Source organism: Citrus sinensis, chromosome 9, assembly GCF_022201045.2.
Source record: "Citrus sinensis cultivar Valencia sweet orange chromosome 9, DVS_A1.0, whole genome shotgun sequence".
Lineage (NCBI taxonomy): Eukaryota > Viridiplantae > Streptophyta > Magnoliopsida > Sapindales > Rutaceae > Citrus > Citrus sinensis.
Window position 1 is genome coordinate 15,020,019 of NC_068564.1, and position 10,715 is coordinate 15,030,733.

Here is a 10,715-nt window from a genome sequence, read left to right on the forward strand (position 1 = left end):
GTTAAATTTTTGAAGTAGCAAAATCCATCGTATCAACCTTGGTTTGACATCCTGTTTCTACATTAAATATATCACAGCAGCATGATCAGAATAAACAATAGTAGATGAACCAATTAAATGCAAATGAAATTTATCCAATGCAAATATTACAGCAAGTAGTTCTTTCTCAATTGTAGTGTAATTCATTTGAGCATTATTCAAAGTTCTACTTGTATAATAGATGGCAAATGGCTTACCTTCCTTTCTTTATCCCAAAACAGCACCAACGACATAATCACTAGCATCACACATTAGCTCAAAAGGCAAAGACCAATGAGGGGGTTGCATTATTGGGGCTGATTTCAAAAGAGTAGTTATTTTTTCAAAAGCTTGTTAACAATCTATAGTCCATTCAAAATGTGTGTCTTTTATTAGGAGGTTACAAAGTGGTCTAGATATGGCAGTAAAGTCTTTTATAAACCTCCTATAAAATCATGCATGTCCTAAAAAAGAACAGACTTCTTTAATTGTCTTTGGTGAGGGTAATTTTGGAATGACTTCAACTTTGGCTTTGTCAACTTTAATTCATTTTAGAGACACAACATGGCCCAAGACAATTCCAGAAGTGGTTATGAAATGACATTTTTCCCAATTTAAAACTAGTCCTTTTTCTTTGCACCTTTCTAAAACTCTTTCTAGATTATCGAGACATGTATCAAAAGAATTACCAAATACATTTAAATCATTCATAAAAACCTCTAGCCAATTTTTGACCATGTCACTAAAAATGCTTAGCATGTACCTTTGAAATGTTGAAGGAGCATTACAAAGTCAAAAAGGCATTCTCCTAAATGAAATGTTCCAAATGGACATGTGAATGTTGTCTTTTCCTAGTCTTCTAAGGTTATAGAGATTTGATAATAACCAGAGTAGCCATCAAGAAAGCAGTAGTAGGGATGTCCAGCTACTCTCTCTAGAATTTGGTCTAGGAATGGAAGGGAAAAATGATCTTTTCTAGTGGCATCATTTAATTTTCTGTAATCAATGCACATGCGCCAACTAGATGGAATTCGTATTGGGATTGGTTCACCTTTTCATTTTTTACAATGGCTATTCTAGATTTCTTTGGTACTACTTGTGCTGGACTTACCCATTTACTATCAGAGATAAGATAGATAATTCCTACATCTAGTAGTTTAAGGACCTCAATCTTTACCACTTCTTTCATATGAGGGTTTAGTCTTCTTTGTGGTTGACGGGTTATTTTGGCATTTTCCTCTAAATGTATTCGGTGTGTGCAGATTAAAGGATTAATGCCGTTTATGTCTTTTAAGGTCCAACCAAATGCAATTTTATGCCTTTTTAGTACAGACAACAACTTACTTTCTTGATCATGCGTGAGTTGGGAAGAAATTACCACCAAATATGTCTGCTGCTATCCAAGATAGGCATACTTCAATTCTTTCGGTAAGGGCTTTAATTCGAGCACTGGTGCTTCCTCTTCGTTTGGTTCTTTAAGTTGTACTGTTTCTTCAAAGTTCGATTGGTCATCGTCACCTGTAAGTACATGCATAGAATCAAGTGTAGGGCATATGTTAGCAGTATCACAATCTAATTCCTTACTTGATTTAAAAGAACCAGCAATACAAATTTCCACAGATTTTGTAGAATTCTCATTCTGAATGCGTTTCTCAATGATTGGCTCGATGAGATCAATCTCCTCATTCTCATTAATATCATCTTCTTGGTGATGAGGTTGTTTACACATCTTGAACACATTAAGTTCCAATGTCATGTTGCTGAAAGATAAATTCATTAAATCATTCCTGCAATTAATCAGGGCATTAGCAGTAGCTAAAAATGGTTGACCCATTATAACATGAATTTGTTTGCATTCATTAGCAATTGGTTTCGTTTCTAAAATAATAAAATCCACAGGGTATATGAATTTATTGACTCGGACTAATACATCTTCAATTATTCATTTTGGAACCTTAATTGATCTATCAGCAAGTAAAAGAGTGGTAGAAGTTGGTTTTAACTCACCGAGATTGAGTTGTTAGTACACTAAGTAAGGAAGCAAATTAACACTGACTCCAAGATCAAGTAAAGAATGTCTAATTTTATGATCTCCAATAATGCAAGAAATAGTTGGATAACCAGGATCCTTGTATTTCAAAGCACTATTTGCAACACCCCAAAACTAACACGTGCGGAGCATGTGAAGAAGGATGTTATTTACAAATCGTAATCCTTACTCATAAATTTCAAACTGAAATACCTCAAATTCTTATTCAAACAAATCCACAAATTGCAACGTCTAACACTAAATAATCTCTCCCAAAACATAACAATAACAAAAGTTTCAACCTCTAAATTACAAGTTCATAACAGAAATAAACTAAATAGAAACATGAGTTCATTTCTCTTCTTATTCAAATAGCAAACGGAAATGAAATTACTAACTCCAAGGCTAGGCACACCTTTCAAACGGAACTTAATCTGTAAAAAGTAATGACGAGGGGTGAGTCGTCAACTCTGTAAGTAAAACTATTCCTAACACACTAGCCCAACTCATACCAAAAATATTGCAAGACTTTTTTTATTTAAAACATATATGTTACAATTCATAAATTTCATAAAACGATATATCACGATAAAATAACATAAATTCATTGTATCTCAGAATATCAAAAGCATAGTTACTTATAAAACTAAATCAGATATCACATTCACAGAAAACAGATAGTTAGCTCATGTCACATAATGTCACCTATAGTTCCGGTGACCCGGCCAGAAACAGAATTCAGAATATCGCGTGCACACTCAGAACAGAAATCCAGTACTGGTCCAGATAGATATGTCGTATGTTACGATCAGAATCAAAATCATAATCAGAATAACTATGGACAATGAGCCAAAACATTAGGAATCCCATACCATCACCAATAATTGAATCAAACATGGGTTCAAAACATAACGATAATTTAGGCTTGCAGAATATTTTATAGACAAAATTATAAAAGGTAGTCATGTCATAAAATAATTTACATATCGAAAAGCATTTATGAAATTTTTTTTAAAATGATTTAGATTTGAAAACATTTTCATAAACTAATTTTGCAATGAAAATCCATTGATCTACTAAGTAGTATAAAAACTCTTCTAATAATATCAAAATACTTATACATATCCAGTATATTAGGAATGAAGTTACTTACCTTGTTTTTAAAGGGATTTGAACTAACACACCTCTAAGTCTCTAGAAGTCTCAATCACCTCCAATACCTTAATAAATATAAGATATAACTATTAATAACTTATCCTAAGAATCTGATTGGCTAATTTATACCCGTACTAGTCTGATTCTTAAAATTTTAACTCTTAATCTAAATTCAAAATGACATAATATTCTATAAAACCATTCTGGACATCCATGGGTACCTCATATAAAATTTCCAAGAGGATCCGATACCAAAAATATTTTCAAAACTATTTATTAATTAACAAATTCAAAACTGTTTCACAGTATGGTAACCGAACAGAACGTATTCTGAGAATTTTATAAAATCATATACTGGTTAGAAAATTATGAAATTAAAACCGGGAATACTAGACACATGTATCAACTCCTATATAAATTTAAGAATGTTTTGAGTTCATTTACTAGTACAAATAAGTTCATGAATCAGATTGCCTTGCTGTAAACATAGTTTTCCAGTGTATTAATGTTCGATTCAAAAATCCATATAAAATTGAAAACAAAGTCAAATCTTATTAAACAAAATTTAATCAATAAGCCTAAATAGAGTAATTAGAAATCTTAGCTCAAAATCCATTGTTATGTGTTCCCATTTCCACTGAGGAATAGGAAGCATTTGTAAAGTTCCTGCTGGTCTTTGATGTTCGATCTTCACTTGTTGGCAGACTAAGCATCGAGACACAAAAGCAGCAATATCTCTCTTCATATTCCTCCATCAAAAACTCTGCTTTAGATCTCGATACATCTTAGTGCTACTAGGATGCATACTGTAAGATGATTCATGTGCTTCTTTTAAGATCTCTGCCTTCAACTCTTCATCTGTTGGCACGCATAGCCTTTGCCCCAACCATAATGCATCCCCTTTATCAAGTCTAAATCCGGGCTTATGTCCTTTGTTCACATCTTCACAAATTTTTATTGAGTTCCACGTCGTTCTTTTGAGCTACCTTAACTTTATCAATTAGAGTGGGTTGGACTATTAAATGTGCTAACAAGTCTGCTTGCCCATGAGTAATTATCTCAATCCCACATCTCCTCAAGTCTTTTACCAAATGAGATTGCATTGTGATAAGATGAGCCATGCACCCAGATGATTTCCTACTCAAGGCATCTACTACCACGTTTGTCTTACCTGGATGGTAATTAATAGAACAGTAAAAATCCTTCACCAACTCCAACCATCTTCTCTGCCTCAAATTCAATTCCTTTTGAGTAAACAAGTACTTCAAACTCTTATGGTCGGTGAAGATCTCACAAGTCTCCCCGTACAAATAGTGTCTCCAGATTTTTAGAGTGAACACTATAGCAGCCAACTCCAAATCGTGAGTTGGATAGTTTTGTTCATGACTCTTTAATTGCCTAAAAGCATATGCTATAACCTTACCATGCTGCATTAAAATGCAACCCAAACCTTTTCTAGAAGCATCACTGTAAATCACAAAACCTCCACCTTCAGAAGGGAGAGTTAAAATGGGGGCAGTCACCAAATGACTCTTGAGCTCTTGGAAGCTCTTTTCACATGCCTCATCCCAATTGAACTTCACATTCTTCTTAGTCAAATTAGTCAATGGTGCTGCTATGCTAGAAAATCCTTTCACAAAGCGTCTATAATAACCTGCCAATCCCAAGAAACTCCTTACTTCAGTCACATTAGATGCCCTTTCCCAATTCACAATTGCCTCCACTTTGGCTGGATCTACCGAAATACCATCCTTTATCACAATATGCCCCAAAAATGCCACACGATCAAGCCAAAACTCACACTTCTTAAACTTTGCATACAAATTCTTCTCTCGCAATGTTTCTAACACAATCCTCAAATGCGTCTCGTGTTCTTCCTTACTTTTAGAGTAAACCAATATGTCATCAATAAAGACGATGATAAACTGGTCAAGATAAGGTTGGAAGATCCTATTCATCAAATCCATAAATGCTGCAGGAGCATTAGTTAATCCAAAAGGCATAATTAAGAACTCATAGTGTCCATAACGAGTTCGAAAAGCTGTCTTTGATACATCCTCACTTCTTATTTTCAATTGATGATAGCCAGATTGTAAATCAATTTTAGAAAATACCGCTGCACCTCGTAATTGATCAAAGAGATCATCAATTCGAGGAAGAGGGTATTTATTCTTAACAATAACCATATTTAACTGCCGGTAATCAACACACAACCTCATTGAACCATATTTCTTCTTTACGAACAAAACAGGAGCACCCCAAGGCGACACACTAGGACGGATGAAACCCTTATCTAGTAACTCTTGCAGCTGGACCTTCAGTTCTTTTAACTTAATGGGTGCCATCGGATATGGCGCCTTGGATATAGGTGTAGTTGATAACTCTAAGAAATGAGAGTTATTACATCTGTTCTAGACTTGAATAAAGGCCATTCAGAAAGCAAATAATGTATTTTGATTACATTTTGGTGAACTTTTGCATAAACATTCATTTTAGTTGAGTCTTAACAAGTTTTGCTTGAATCATAGTAATTTATGCTAAAAACGGGTTTTAATTTGTAAGTTTTAAATTCATAAAGGATGCGGAGACATTAGATGTGAAAGAGGAGGAAAGAAGATGATCACAAAAGAAGGAAAGCACAATCGGAAATGACACAAGTGTTGTTGCGGATGTTAGAGCAACCAATGCTGCAGCAATCTGGGAGAAGCGCGGGAGAAAATATAGGCGCGGGTCAGCAATTAAATTACAATCTACATGTTTCCTAATTTAAACACAGGCACGCGCATGGGCATTGGTTCGGAAAACCTAATTTGCAAATATATAAAGGAGGCATGCACCACATAGAAGCGGCTGTGGAATTATCATTCAAAAACAATTACAAAGGCAAGAAGAAGATCAAGATTAAGGAGGGTTGTTCGACATCATTGAAGCATCGGGGAGGATCCTTAGACTTTCATCGTGCTCAACTCATATTATCTTTCTTCCTTTGATTGATTGGATGTATTCTGCGATCAGTATATTTATGTTTATTTTTCTCATTCAGAATATGAATTGAATTTACTTGTAGTTGAGTGACAAATAATCCAATGGGTTCTTGACTGTTCTTATATGATGTTATGATAATGCTGTAGCATTATACTCTAATAGTTTTTATGACATAACTGTTATTTCGGTTGACCACCCATTTAATAGTTTCAGTTAAGATAGAGAAGCAAAAGGACATATCTTAGCGGACATTATTAGAGTATTACTTGTTCTTAAATTGAGTTTCCTGGATTAGGTTATCTTAAATCCCATAAGGGCAATGCTTGAAATTAAGATTTGTGATATCCTAGACATAGGTGTTCACTTTGTAGGGTAGAGAGATTAAAGATCATAAAGCCATACATTAAATTTATGAGCAACTGGTCATTGTTAGTAGATTTAAAGGTATGAGATTTCCAATATGCGATAGCTGCGGATGCAGATTTGTTCTACCCAGTGCTGTAGCACTTATCATAACAACTAGTGCTAATTCGGTAATCAACAGTCACCCCATTAGGAGAGTTTGATCATTCAACTACTATATTCTCAATTGAACCTTGGACACATTTAATTAAGTTTATTTTATTACGATATTGCTTTAATTCCTATATTTCACAATTATTATTTACGATAGAATTATTTGGCAATTGTTTGTTTTGATCTTTAGTTGACGTGCATTATTGTGATTGCTTTAGCATTTTGAGTAACATCAATCCCTGTGGAGACGATCGTGAACACTCATCACTTTATTACTTGTTGTGTATACTTGAACATTGGCATTGATAATAATTGATTATATAAATCAATCAACAAGTTTTTGGCGCCGTTGCCGGGGATTGATTGTTTATTTTTAGAGTGTGAAGTAAATTGCGATAGCACCAAACTTAACTCAATTCATTCTATTGATTGGCAGATTGGTACGTCCATGCGCAAAAAAAAAATAAATCTGAGGTATTCCAATTCGATCCTAAGATTGAAAGGACTATCAGGAGATTGCGAAGAGAACAAAGAAATTCAAAGACTACTTCAGGCATGAATAACTTACAAGATGAGGGAAATTTGAACCCTCACGGACCTTTACAACCAGCCAACATTCAAGAAGAGCAGAATGAATATGCTAACGGGAGACAGCCAGGAAATAACAATATTTTTTACATGGCAGACGACAGAGACAGAGCTATACGAGATTATGTTGTGCTAACTCCTCAAGTCGTCCATCATGGCATTATCAGACCTGAAATAGATGCTGCCAACTTTGAGTTAAAACTAATGATGTTTCAAATGTTGCAAACAGTTGGGCAATTCAATGAATTGCCAAATGAAGATCCTCATCTCCATCTTAAATTATTCTTGGAAGTAAGTGATGCTTTCAAAATTGCGGGAGCAACGCAAGATGCCTTAAGGCTGAGGCTTTTTCCTTATTCCTTAAGGGATCGAGCAAGAGCATGGTTAAATTCATTACCATCTGATTCCATCACTACATGGAATGAATTGGCTGATAAATTCCTAATGAAATATTTCCCACCAACAAAGAATGCGAAATTACGAAATGAGATTACCTTCTTCCATCAAATTGAAGATGAGAGTTTGTAAGAGGCTTGGGAAAGGTTCAAGGAATTGCTCAGAAGGTGTCCTCATCATGGTATTCCTTGTTGCATTCAATTGGAAACTTTCTACAATGAGTTGAATCCGAGTACAAGGTTAATGGTGGATGCTTTAGCAAATGGAGCTCTGTTATCCAAATCCTACACTGAAGCTTATGAGATTTTGGAGAGAATTGCCAATAATAACTACCAGTGGCCTTCAGCTAGGCAACCAATAACAAGAGGATCAGCAGGGGTCCATAGCATTAATGCAATTACAGCCTTATCAGCTCAAGTAACTTCATTGACTAACATGGTAAAAGCCATGACAGCTGTTCCAGCAACAGTAAAGCAAGTTACTGAACTTTCTTGTGTCTACTGTGGTGAAGATCATGATTTTGATAATTGCCCTGGAAATCCAGCCTCAGTAAATTATGTGGGTAACTTCAATCGACAACCTCAGAACAACCCATATGCAAATACTTACAACCCAGGCTGAAAACAACACCCAAATTTCTCATGGAGCAATCAGAATCGAAATGCTCCAGCATTGAATGGACCAAGTAGAAACACAGAACCACAACCACCTGGTTTTCATTAACAAAGTCAAGGGCAAAAGCATATCAGTCAGGATCCAATCACTTCATTGGAAGTATTAATCAAGGAGTACATTGCAAAGAATGAAGCAATTATGCAGAGTCAAGCTATGTCTTTGAGAAATTACACAACTTAAAAGTAATTTTTAACTCTCAAGTATAAGACTGTCTTATTGTATTATAACTCGGTGAGTCCAAAGTCGATCCACAGAGAAAAGATTTAATTAGTTTACTTTATTTTAACTAAAAATTGAAATTAAAACTTAAATATAAACAACTTAATTTAAATGAAACTATGAAATTAAACTAGTTAGGGTTATGGATCCACTCTTAGAAGTAAATAAAACTTAATAAATTCTTTTTGCCCTTTTTTTACATTTATTGCCCAAAAGATTAATTATATAAATTATTATTATTTTCCCTTTAATTTTATGATGGATTAAGTATTTATTGTGCCAAAATTTAATTTGTCGACAATAAGTCAAAATACCATTTTACCATACCTTATATTAAGATATTAAGAATTTATTGTGCCAAATTCATTTGTTTGTTTACAATAAATCAAAATTTTAAAATATAAAATATGTATAAAATTAAATAGAAAATAATTTAATTTATAAAATTAAAAATAGAATTTGCTTAAATCATATTTATTTCCTAAGAGTTTCACCTTCCCCTAACTAATATTATTTAGTTAAGCATAATTAAAATAAAAAGTAGTAAAATTGAATTACTTATAATTAAAAGAAATAAAAACAACTAAAATTGGAAATAAAACTAATTTTATTTATAAAAATAATTATACAAAATATTAAAAACACACCTGGAAATCAAGATTACAAGGAGATGGATAGAATTTGAGAAGAAAAGAGTTGTAGAGAGATTATTAAAAACAAAAAAATGAGGCTCTATTTATAGAAAAATAAATTCATAATCCAGTACTTTGCGGTCCATCATAAGCTTCATGCATGTGCTCCTCACAACCTTTAGATCAAGATCCAATGACTGGTCAAACTTCAAAAGTCAACATCACACGTGGCATCGTTTGACTCGTCCGATTTGCCCAAAGAACGGTTGAGATTTGGCATGTTAATCCAATCAGTGCTCGGTCAATAGGAAAAGTCAATTTTTTTTACACAAGCCCAATTTTAAGCCGATCTTGATTATCTTATGGTTTTAGGACCTCCGGAATCCAAATTTGACCTCCGTTTATCTGTTTGGAGCCTCGAAGTACGTGAAATTAATATTTTTCCTAATAAACACATAAAAATACATAAAATTAAATATATTTAAAACATAATTAATAATTCATAATATATTACATAAACAGAAATATAAATTATAACATAAGCATAAAATAACATATTATCGCTTGATAATTAAATAATTTTTAATACTAATCACACCCCCCAACCAGCTTATTGCTAACCCTCTAGCAATTAAAGCGTTATATTAAATTAAGATTTATAAAATTCACATGCAAGTTAATAGTTTCTCATCTATCCTCTAAATTACCAAATAAATGAACTCTCCCAAATTTCTTTACCACATTGATGTTCACTCATTATTCAGAATATGATCAAACCTTCTTTTGTGCTCAAGTAATTAACACAATACTTATGGGGCTTCATTAAAAGAAAAACATCATTTTCGTTCCAAAATTCATTAGAAATTATATCTTTAGGCAATAGATTATTCACATATATATATATATATATATTTTAAATATTACATTTCTAACCCGTGTAGCGATCTTTAGATCAGTGACTCCCAGACCAGTTGGCCTTAGGGCACTAGGTGGTGAAGCACCCCTACGGACGTAATTACTCGAGTTTCTAATAAACAAACAATATATCTATTACCCATGTATCGAGCTTTAGGCCAGTGACTCCCAGACCAGTTGACCTTAGGGCACTAGGTGTTGAAACACCCCTACGGACTTAATTACTGGGGTTTCTAGATATAACAAAATTAAAAATATATTTTTTTTTTGCAATATACACTTTCTACTACCTTAGATACTATTCTTAATAAATCAAAAGAACTAAATGCTGTAAAATTTTAACTTACAACCCACTAGTATGTGTCATAATGTGTGTGTGAAGAATGATTCAACAATACCTGTTAAATGAGTAAACAATTAAATAACTTAATAACCAAGTGGAGAGTTCACAAATTCGGGTAATTCAAAGAAAATGGAACAAAAACAATTTACTATGAATCTCAAAATCAAAATATAATACAACAAGACTATTAGGATGCGTCTCAAAAGTCGTGACTCTTTACACGGCCATCCTAGACAAAAACAAA

At 33.5% G+C, this 10,715-nt stretch overlaps 1 protein-coding gene and 1 non-coding gene across 2 annotated transcripts in view; both read right to left on the reverse strand.

The window, feature by feature from the left end:
• Positions 1–7,765: 7,765 nt before the first annotated feature.
• Positions 7,766–7,872, reverse strand: LOC112499391 (small nucleolar RNA R71). Its single transcript, XR_003067003.2, has one exon. It is a non-coding gene; the product is annotated as a small nucleolar RNA R71 (small nucleolar RNA).
• Positions 7,873–10,412: 2,540 nt separating this feature from the next.
• LOC107176996 (probable cytokinin riboside 5'-monophosphate phosphoribohydrolase LOGL10) overlaps positions 10,413–10,715 on the reverse strand; it is an 85,521-nt gene continuing 85,218 nt past the window's right edge. Inside the window, exon 2 of the mRNA XM_052434400.1 lies at positions 10,413–10,526. The gene's annotated coding sequence lies outside the window, so the exon portion shown is untranslated. The remainder of the gene's footprint in view (positions 10,527–10,715) is intronic.